Source organism: Falco peregrinus, chromosome Z (genome assembly GCF_023634155.1).
Source record: "Falco peregrinus isolate bFalPer1 chromosome Z, bFalPer1.pri, whole genome shotgun sequence".
Lineage (NCBI taxonomy): Eukaryota > Metazoa > Chordata > Aves > Falconiformes > Falconidae > Falco > Falco peregrinus.
In genome coordinates, this window is record NC_073739.1 from 5429361 (window position 1) to 5440036 (window position 10676).

The 10676-nt window shown below is 41.9% G+C and overlaps 2 long non-coding RNA genes across 2 annotated transcripts; both read left to right on the forward strand.

Moving 5' to 3' along the window:
- Nucleotides 1-424: 424 nt before the first annotated feature.
- On the forward strand, nucleotides 425-6055 carry LOC114012031 (uncharacterized). The gene is made up of 2 exons (XR_003554226.1): nucleotides 425-733; nucleotides 3468-6055. It is a non-coding gene; the product is annotated as an uncharacterized LOC114012031 (long non-coding RNA).
- A 381-nt stretch (nucleotides 6056-6436) lies between these two features.
- On the forward strand, nucleotides 6437-9093 carry LOC129782783 (uncharacterized). The gene is made up of 2 exons (XR_008744902.1): nucleotides 6437-7165; nucleotides 8235-9093. It is a non-coding gene; the product is annotated as an uncharacterized LOC129782783 (long non-coding RNA).
- The last annotated feature ends 1583 nt before the right edge of the window (nucleotides 9094-10676 follow it).

A 10676-nucleotide genomic window follows, 5' to 3' on the forward strand; every position in this document is an offset into this window, starting at 1 on the left:
GCAGAGTGACAGTCTCCTTACCCTAATGCAAAGACCATTCTTCATCTATTCAGTTCACTTCTAATAGTCTTATATTGTCATTAGTGGCACGAAGCAGATTGTGCATCGCGACAGAAAGCCTTGCATCCCTGAGGATTAGCTTTTGCTTTTTGAGTGCCAGTTCTGAAGCATTCGACAGGTTTTATCAGGTGAAAATAAGGGTCAGATGCAATCAAATGAAATGAAGGGAAAACAAACAGGCCAAAATGAAATAAGGAGATAAGCTAGAATTCTCATTTCTACTACATTTTATCCAAAGGGAAGAACTTGATTTTTGTAGTGAGGCATTTTTGTATCAGCAAAGTGAGGACTGTATGCACTGCACTTTGAATTCAAATATACAGATCGCAGCAGTTAAACATTAACTGCTTTCTTCTGAAAAATTCATTGCAATGTACTCCTCCATGAAATAGATTTGGTCCATTTAAACCCACAAATTGTGCTAAATCTGGTCATCGGGAAACCATGAGAAATAACTCAGGAGGCAAGGGCACTTCTGAGTGCCTGTGACCCAGTTTTGGTACCAGTGCCCATGGTAAATAGAACTATCCTTTGAGTGGGTTTAGAGATTAGCAGGGAAGGTGCCACATACTTTGTCAAATGCCTCCTTGCAGAGGTTATGGGACCACTGTGCTAGGTGCTACAGAAAAAAACCATCCGGAAGGTTCACAGCACAGAGGGACCCAACACGACGGTAAGTGACTTTTCTCTAGTGATGCAGCGACTCGGTGGTAGAGCCAAGAGCAAAGCAAAGATCTCCAATCCCAGTCTAGCAGCTCCCTCCTCCCTACCCCGTCCTCCACCGTGATATTACTTACTTTTAAGGATTAATTTTTAGGGCTGCATTACCTGTGAGTGTGGGAACATTTTGTGTGGAGGAGTGCTGGTAAAAGGCTATTTAAAAGAACAAAAATACCATATGCTTCCTGTATTAGTTTGGAAGCCTCATTAAGGTCAACATAAAAGACTAAGATACACTTGTGATTTGGCATGTACTTTCACTTGATCGGAGGGATGGTATTTTTGTAAACAAAGTTGCTAATTTCACCCAGTACAGAATAAACTTGTGTGTAAATATCCTGAGCTGTAATAGTGCTGTACCTTGGGAGGAAACACCCTGAGTTGATGTCTCTCCCTGGTTTTGCTGATCCTAAGTACTAATGGAACTTTGTTTCTGAACACAGCAGAGAATAAAAAAAAAAAACATATTATCGAGCATCGTGTAAGCAGTTTGCTACTAAACCAGCAGCCACCTGTATGAGTTGATAATTTAAACTGAGACAGAGACTGCGCCTCTATGTGAGAAAGGGTCTGCAAAGGACTTGTGTCTGTTAACAGCAGGTTATATATTAAATAAGTCTAACACACTCAAATACTGTCATTTAATTCTTACTACTAGCTATAAGAAAAAAAAAAAAAGTGGGAAACAAAGGCTGAGATTCTGCCCTGAAATATTACAGTGACAAAAATCTTAGTCCCAACAGCAATGAAGAGGAAAAAAAAAAACAGACCAAAAAAAGTAGTAATGTATTAATTATATCCACGTAAATCCTAAAAGCATAATTCTACTCCAATATTGGTTCTGTAAACGGAATAGTATTGATCTCAGTGAACACATGCTAAATTTGTTCAGCCTGGAAAAAGAAAAAATATTTACTTTCAAACTGCTAATCAAAAACCTAATACTCCATTCTGAAAGCTCTGATCTGACATTTGTTTTCATTTCAACCAAGCATTTTTTATTTCCATTGACCAATCGGGGGGAAAAATGTCAGAAAAATCAAAATTTCTAATCTTACAGGGTCCATTTCCTTGCATAACCTTATCCTAAAACTAACAGCTTTCATTATTTGAAGAACGGCATTTGCAGAAATTTAATTTAATTCTACAGGTCACAGAACCTGGTTTGATACTGAAGAAAGAGGTGAGGCAGGACACGCTTGATCAGACTGAAAGTGTTTTATTGTCTTTAACACTCTTCACTGAAAACATCTTAATATTTTAATCTTTAATAGGCAATTGAGACCCACTGATCTAAATTTTCTTCTTTAAAATGCAGACTTCCAAGGTAGGAATCACAATAGCAAAGGGCAAGGGCTGACAGGGGATGAAAATAAATTTCATATAAGGGAAAGGAAGCAGACTGGCAAAATCATAAATACAACTGTTCAGCATTTCCAATTTTCAGGTTTATGTATCTAGTTACAGTTAATTTTTTATGAACACCTTTCCTTTAAAAGAAAGAATATAAATGCAGATTTTTAGATCTAAAACAGACTTTTCTTTCAGTTTAAAGGAAGCTGAGTGACAAAAATCTTTGACTTAAAAAAAAAGTAACAAAGGTGAAACTTCCCCAAGGAACATCTAGATTATGAATATTTTTTAGAAGATATATAGAAAACTTTTCCATATTTTCCCACCTAATTACTTCCACTGATGTTAATCTAGGATAATTCCATTTACTGCCAGAATTTGTACCCACAGGTCAAAACCGTCCTCCTTCAGTAGCAGCAGAACGATTTATTCCACTGTAAGATACTTAGGTGAAATTCACTTACACTGCCAAAGGAGGTCTGAATGCCGACGGGCCCCCAGAGAAGTCCTTCAGCAGGCCAATCCCACTGATGGCACACTTAGGTCTATCAGGTCCTTCTAAAAGTCCTCTGAGGTGCAATTCAGAGTGCATTGAGACAGGTGCTGTGGTGGCACCTTCAATCAGCCAGTCACGAAAATATAGCTGTTTTTATATAAGCATATATTTAAATTCATAAGGCTGAATTTAAAACATCAGGATGCGCAGTGTGGAGTCAGTGAACTGCCAGCTATGTCGTTTCACTATTGGAAAGTTAATAGCAGTAGGAGCTGTGGTGGTTCAATCCCTCTCCACCAGTACAAGCCAAATTTTCCCCCACCACACACGGTACTTGCGCCAGATCTCCCACCTAAAGGTCTTTGATGACGGACACTGCCTAGAAACACCATGAAATCTTTTCCAGTAATTCTCTTTTCTGCCAGCCTAACCCTAGCAAGCAGTTTTTCTTGCTGTAGTTTAAATGTTGGGTTTGGTTTTTTGGTTTTTTCACCTACTCGTTGGCCACAGGGAAACTTGTCACCTTTCTCACGGCAAAACTAGAGCTTTATTAAACCCTTTGCCACCAAGATCTCTTTCAAACCTGCTTAAGTCAAATTCATTCAGTCTTTCCTAGCAGATCATATTTTCTGGATGTCCAATCACTCTCTTTGCAAAAAGCCATAGAAAAAGCCAATAATCCAGACTTCCTTGGGAGAAGGCGAAATAATTGGACTTCCCTTCAATTATGATGTCATCAGCCAGAAGAGGACGGTTTCCTCATCCCTTATAGACAAACTTTGTTTCAGTATAGATACAACTTCTCTTTTTTTTTTTCTTTTCTTTTTTTTCAAAACAGGATAATGCGGATAATTCATTCCAGCTGTGACTGGCCCCACAACCCTGCATCTCACTCTCTCCAGACAGAAGGCATGTATAGATTAGGCATGTCTTGCCTAACATAGGTATTTGCATTTATTCTACTTGAATTGCATCAACAAGAGTCTTGGCATTACAAATCTGCCAAGACTCTTTTTGCTTCTGGACCCCAGCATCCAGGACTCCTCCAACATCCCATGCCATGCACAAAGCTGATCAACACAACATGTGGTCATCCAGGATTTGAGTTTTCGTTAATACCAGATGAAGAGTGATTCTTACAGAAACTCATTTTGACAGAAATCCATTGGTAACCACTTTGAATGTCATTTTGCAAATAGATTTTTATTTTCTGCCTGGTGCTTTAGTTTAGATCAATTGTAAGGAACTGTCAAAAGCCTCACTATGTTCACGATGTACATCTGCAACAATTAATGTGTCTTTTAGTGCCTCTCCTCTAGCCAGAGAGTTGGCTACCTTACTATGGTTGGACTTGATTTTAAAGATCTTTTCCAATCTAAATGATTCTATGAATCTATAATTCTATGGAACAGGCAACCAGTGTGGAAAACAAAAAGAAAAAGAAAAAGAAAACCACTCCCAAACTATTTGCTAAATTAGCAACCTGAAATTGACAACCTTTTCTTTTCTTGTAAACCTGAAGAGAAAGGAGGTTTAGGCAGAAAAAAAAATTAATTTCCAATAGGTGCACACTCTTTTTGTACCTAGAATGACCAGGGTCTCTGCAAATTTGAGGATCCAGAAAGGTGCTGATAACGCCACCACAAGAAGGGACATGCAAAAGAAGCACTCAAAATGCACACGAAATTGCACAGAACAGAGGAAAAAGAGCAGGGGGGGTTTCTAATTGAGCATGTTCCAACAAATGTAGGACAAGCTCATGGTAATGGGAGGTTGGCAGGAGGGAAAAGAGAGGTGAGCAAACAATTTAAATGCCATACATCAAAGAAAGGCAAAACACACTACCACAGCATGAACAGGCAATGCCTCACAGGAATGCTTATTTCTCTATATGTACCTAAAACAATGAATAAATACATGGAGAACAATAATCATTTCAGCACTAAAAACAAGAAGAAAAAAGAACAAAAGCACAACACACCTTGCAGCAGTCTAGTGCCCTGATCAGTCAGTACAGTAGCAAAAGACAAAAACAAACAAACAAGATTAATCAGCAAAAACCTCCTAAAAGTATAAACAAAGAAAAATTATTTTTAAAACACAATTAACACCTATTTGGGCATTGCTTTCAAATTTCTTTTTTGATGAAAGATAAGCGAACATGAGGCAAGACCTAATTACCTTTTCTTTGTAGGCAAATCCCAAAGCCATTACCAAGCCTTGTTGGATTTAGTCTGCATCAGTTTATAAAAGAGTAGCTCAGAATACCGTGTGTTCCCCATCTCTACACCTGCTCAGCAGCGTGGGAAATCACCAGGCACCTTAGTCCTTAAATACATTGGAGGATGTCCTACGTACACATGTGTAGGCAATATTCAGAGGCACTCTGCATGAAGAGCAGGCTCGGTCTTGACCGTAATTTGACTGCAACAGCCACATCCAGTGGACAGCAAGTCTACTGTGGACTTTCTTTCCAGGATTCCACAGTTTACCCCCCTCCACCCTTTGCTCTGTGTAATCCTTCCTGTGTTAATGTTGGTGGATTTTAATGTTCCTTGGGCCATTGACCTGTAATTTTTGCAAGAAAGTCTTTGCAATTCCCTGGAGCTACATAAATAATTGACAGTAATTAATTATTATTATACCTGCCCAAAAAGTGAAGACAGTGATCTATCACCAGAAGTGGAAAATTACTAAAAGCTATACTTTAGCCAAGCTCTCCAAAAAGATGTGTTCTGTATTTTCCTCTGTTATATGTATTAAACGGTACCTTCTGCATCAAAAATTTTCACCAATTTTCAGAAGCACAAGCAGCAATTAGTATGCCACTGTCAGTAGGCTGCTGTTCAGGACCTCTGCTGTTAATACCAAGCACCATTCAGAGCCTGGAATGATGCTTCTTATTTAACCTGTGAGGAGCATCAAGTCTAAAGACACCACACAATCTCACGGCCATTCTCACAACTCCCCGCTAGGCATGGGCATTTTTAAAATAGATGACCACGCACAATCTCTTTGCAACAAGAACTTTTTTTCTGTTTGCGTAGTCCAATGCAAGGAGAAGCTATCATAAAACTAGAGCCCCGAACACCTCTAGTAATACAAACAGCTGTGCTTTACCAATAGGAGAGAGAGACACGAGCACCCTGAGCCTGCATTGTCATTCTCCACGTTTGCTTGCCAGCACCATTGCAGTCATCCAGGTCTCAGCCAAGTGGGACTCACAGGAACATCTCAGACAGTGTTTTGTGCTTTGCAGTGCAGCACAGTTCTGGAGCGTTACACACCGTGGGTTTAATCTGCCATTTTTCTGCTGCAAGAACATGATGCAAGCCGTATTGTGTTGGAATGAGAGCTGAGTTGCTGTTAGATAAGCCCAACACTGTGTGCTGCAAGAATAAAGCAGAATTTATAGGTAGTCCAAAACTTCAACTTCTAGAGCCTCTTCCTTTTCTAGTCAACTGGCAAGCCAGCTCTTGCAAGTATGGGTATGGATGGCATGCCTTGCACAGGGCAACTGAAGTTTGTGGTAGACCAAGTCCAAGGTTCCTCAGTGTTTTAGACAAAAAAACAAGTGTATTCTCACCACTAATACAACACAAGAAAAATACTCGTATCTCCTGGAATATTTTCCATATGTTAATTTTGTGAAGTCCTTGCAATCCTTCGGCACTAAAGACTAACAAAAGATAGATACAATGTTATTTTAATTGCTATGAATGCAGCAAAAAGCCTTTGATTTCTTTAAGGGTTGGGGAGTGGGGGGGTGGTGGTTTTATTTTTTTTTTGTTTGGCTTTTTTTTTTTTTTTTGTTAAGCAAAATTTCTGCGTTGGTGTAAGGCAGATTTTCCAGGCTTCAACAAACCAGATGGCCATCCAAAAATGCGATATGAAATTTTTATAGGAAGCTAAGAGCTGAACCCATCTAAGGGAGAGATTTTTCAGAGATTCCAAACTTTTAAAAATAAATATTACTGCAAGATCTTAGGTATCTACATTTGAACTGTAATGAGTAAATAAATAGCCACAGTGATAATTACCTAAATTCTATATTTAGAAGGAACAGAACACGTGCAATAAACAATAGCACATTGTGATATTAATGAAGCGCTTGCTTCCTCTAAATGTAGAAATTCAGCAATTATCACCAGAATTGGCATGTATAAAGGTGCCGGTGACAATTTTAAAAAGGCATATTGCTTATCTGATAGACCAGAATGCATGCTTTGGACCTGATGCATTCTGTTATGAAGCATTCAGTGACACAGTCCCACACTGAGCCAAGCTTATGCTCGGCACAGCAACGGCTCTGGTGGGGAGAAGAGGTGATTGCAAGCCTTCCTTCTGCTTGCCCCAACTTTGCGTTGGCCAGAGGCCAACTCAGCCATCAGCACAAATTAGAGCTGCTATAAAGATGTTCTACTTTACACCAGCAGGTTTGGACCCCTGAGGAGTGCACTACTCAGACATCAGAGCGTGTATTGAACTTCAGACCTTTCCCATCAAACCTCTGTCAAGCTCCTTCCCCGCTAAAAGGTGTCTCCTTTATGCTCTCAGGCATTTCGCTCCATGCATTTAGAGCCTGTCAGGAAAACTAACAGAGCTGGCCACACCGAGCCGAAACATCTCTGAGTCGCAGCGGTTGCCCTCTTTGGCTTTAAGGTCTTTTTTGGTAACACTGCTCTGTGGCCAAAGGTTTGGCCTGGGGACCTTGCTCAAGACGTACCTGCCGGCAGCTTGTTTTTTCAGACCGGCATCCCTGTCCCAGTGCACACACGGAGCTGCGCTGCTGCCAGCACACCATGCTGCGCCTCTCCAGCCTGCCTCTGCCTCCTCAACTTCTTCCAACTTTCTTTCCTAAGTGAGAAATACCCCGTTTCCAGCTTTTCATTAGGCTTCTCCATGCAGCCTAGTTTCCTGTGACTTTATTCTAATCCCCTCGCAGAAAGAAAACACGGTTAGCAGAATGTGGGAAGGCGATAATTTACCACCTGGCTGACTGCGGGGTCCGAGTTTTAGCTTTCCACCCCGTCGCTGGCCAAGCAAAGCTAGTCACAGGGCAGAGGGCTCAGGCAGTGGATGGAGTCTTCTCTAATTCTTTGAGCAATGAATGCTTCACACTCATCCATCTCCCTTCCAGCATACTGGCAGGAGGCACTGCTGACCTGCTAGGGCAAATTTCCTTAAAGGGGACTCACTGGCCAAGGAATTTGAGGCAGAGCGCATGAGAGTCTGGCCACACCTTGCAGCAGTCAGAAAGCTCTCCTTCTGTCTGGGAGCTTGGCACAGAGTATACGAAAAAAATTAATTACTGAAGGGGTATAGTAGCCGCATTTACAAATTACACAATTCAGCTGTTTGGTTCATTCATTGAGCCTTCAGAATATGTTTATTCTGCAATATAGATGTAATTGCTTATGGTGGCTTTGCTCCTGCAAATGCCTCCTGAAAGGTGAACACCTGTCCCAGCAGCAGTGCTAAAGCTCCGTGCATCCCCTGCACCCACCCAGCTGGGTGCAATGACTGCATATCAACCTGATGGAGAGATGTCAGAGGCTGATCATGCTCCTTCACGCTCCTAACGCTGACTCCACCTTTGCCTCAGGAAACGTCTCCACAAGTTGGCTCACCAGGCTGCAGGAACCTGTTCACACGCAGAGGCTCCCAGTCCACAGGAGGTCACAACTATCATGCACTGCCGGGGCGGGATGGAAAACTGCTGCATGCGTTGGAGCATCATGGCCGTGAACATACACAAGATCAGGGGAAAAAGATAACATACAGTGAAGAATTCATACACCCGCCATGCAAAAAAAAAAAAAGAGGTGACTCAAATGACCGCAACTCATGCCTTTCCCGTCTGAGAGGTAATGTTGCCAGAGGACACGGGCTGCAGAAGGCTCTCCGTAGGTAGCTGCAGAGGCATCCTAACCAGCTTTCTAGGAATAACTGCGCTGTTTCTACAGAAACTTTCAGACACGATAGCATACGTGACTATATCCACATCACTGAGACTTTAGATACCAAATCTAAATATTAATTGGCACAAACTGCTCACAACAACTGATCCCATAGAATAACCTCTCAGAAGCTTACAGTCTCAGTAACCTGACTCACTCAGCAGCTGTGCTGCCTCTGACTTCCCTACCACCACCATACACTGTCCCTCTCTGCAACGGGCCAAAGACACGAGGGTGAAATCATTGCCATGAGGACAGAAGAGATACCACTTCTCAGGCTCCTAACTTTTGGGTAGCTGCCTGACTTGGCAAAAGTAGTTGAAGTATGCTAGCACAGGTCTGGGAGCGCTGGCCGTGGCAGCCAGAAAGGAACCACTCCTCTCACGCTGGGACAGATCCCTCCATCTGCCTCTAAACGAAACCTGGGGTCTCTTCTCCTACCAGTCTTGTGAACTCCTAAAAATCATGTACTGTAGCATCCCAGTCCAATAAACTAATAAACACGGGAATTACTGGGTCTCAGAAAACATATCCTTCCCCCGTGCCTTCCTGTATGTAATGACAAAATACCTGCCACAGGGGCAGGTATCCTGGCTCTTGGTGCTTCTGAGATATATATGCTTCTGAGATATGGACCTATGTGGACCTGAAGCCAGCATGCGATCCAAGCACACAGCTCGGCTCTTCTGAAGATGCTCTTTGCTCGCACAGGCTCTTGTTGTGTTTTCCAGCCAGCAGCCCGATGACTGTCTACAAAAACATGTAGTTATAAATGAGCACACAACTGGTTCTCAACACGGAGCAGAACAATCAGGCAGTGGAATGCACTGGGAAATTCCCCGTTCTGCGCCTTTTGTTCCAAGGCTGCTAATGTGTTTTCCATGAGAATTTCTTTTGCAATGGAAAAAAAATAAACATCTCCCCGAATGTTAGGCAAACAATTTATTTATTATTAGAATGAAAGGCAGAAAGGGGAGTTTAGCAGAACTTTAAATAGAGATTCATTATGTAGACTAAATATTTTTAAGATGCAGAAATGTGTTTCAACAATAGTCGTATTTGATAAGAGCTGCCACTTCAAGGCCTTACAGTCAAGCTCTTCTGAAGTGCCATTCAGATTAGCTAAACTGCAATCTGGAGCAATGTTACATACATGCACAAAGTTGCAGAACCAAGTCTCTACCACTGGCTATGTGACTGCACCATTCCAGGGACTCTTTTCATGGCCACACTCACTGTCCCTGTGAAGTTGGAGACATAGATCTAGATGGAGCCAAAATAAATAGGACAGCACACCTCCAAGCATGGTAGGCTACATTTAGCATGCTCTCTGCCATGAACATATTGGTGTTGCCCCTGTGTGGTCATCCGTCAACTGAATGGCATCAAACTGGATCATCCAGTTGATGGATGACCTCCAAATCTGAGCTACCTAGCGCTGGAGTAAACTCCGAGCAGGTCTCCAGGAGCTGTTGCAGCAACATTGTCCAGCATACTACCTCTGAAAATGATACAGAGAAGGTAAATAGGAAAAAAAGGGAGAGCTGAGGAAGAAAAGGAGTAATGACATAGCTGAAATGGAGTAAGGAGAGAGGAAATGCGAGGCAAGAAAGAAGAAATGGGGAGAAACACAGGCAGAAAAGAAGGATGGGTAAGTGCAAAGGAAAGGAGTGGTCAGGATAAATTCTGCTGCTAAGTCCTACTGTTCCATGTGTTTTTCAAAACAGCCCTCTCGTAATAGATAATCCATGACATTTGTCTCTTAATCCTCTCAGCATGCCTAAGCAGCACTACGGTCTATTGACTGAAATGCTGCGGCATTGACCATAATTACAATACGAACTGCTACCTACAACAGCCATAGCCTATGTAAAATAAACCCCCCACATACAACAGCTTGCACAGGAGAATTAAATTTCAAACACCAATAGATCTATAAACATGCTACGGGTTTACACGTACCTTTCAAACAAAAATCTTTTCTGCAGGGAGCGCATAGCTGAGGGCCGCCTAACATCTTTTAGCCTTTTCTTGGTATTTCTGAAGTCGTTTTCTCCTCTGGCTATTTTCCTAAGGCACAATCTGTT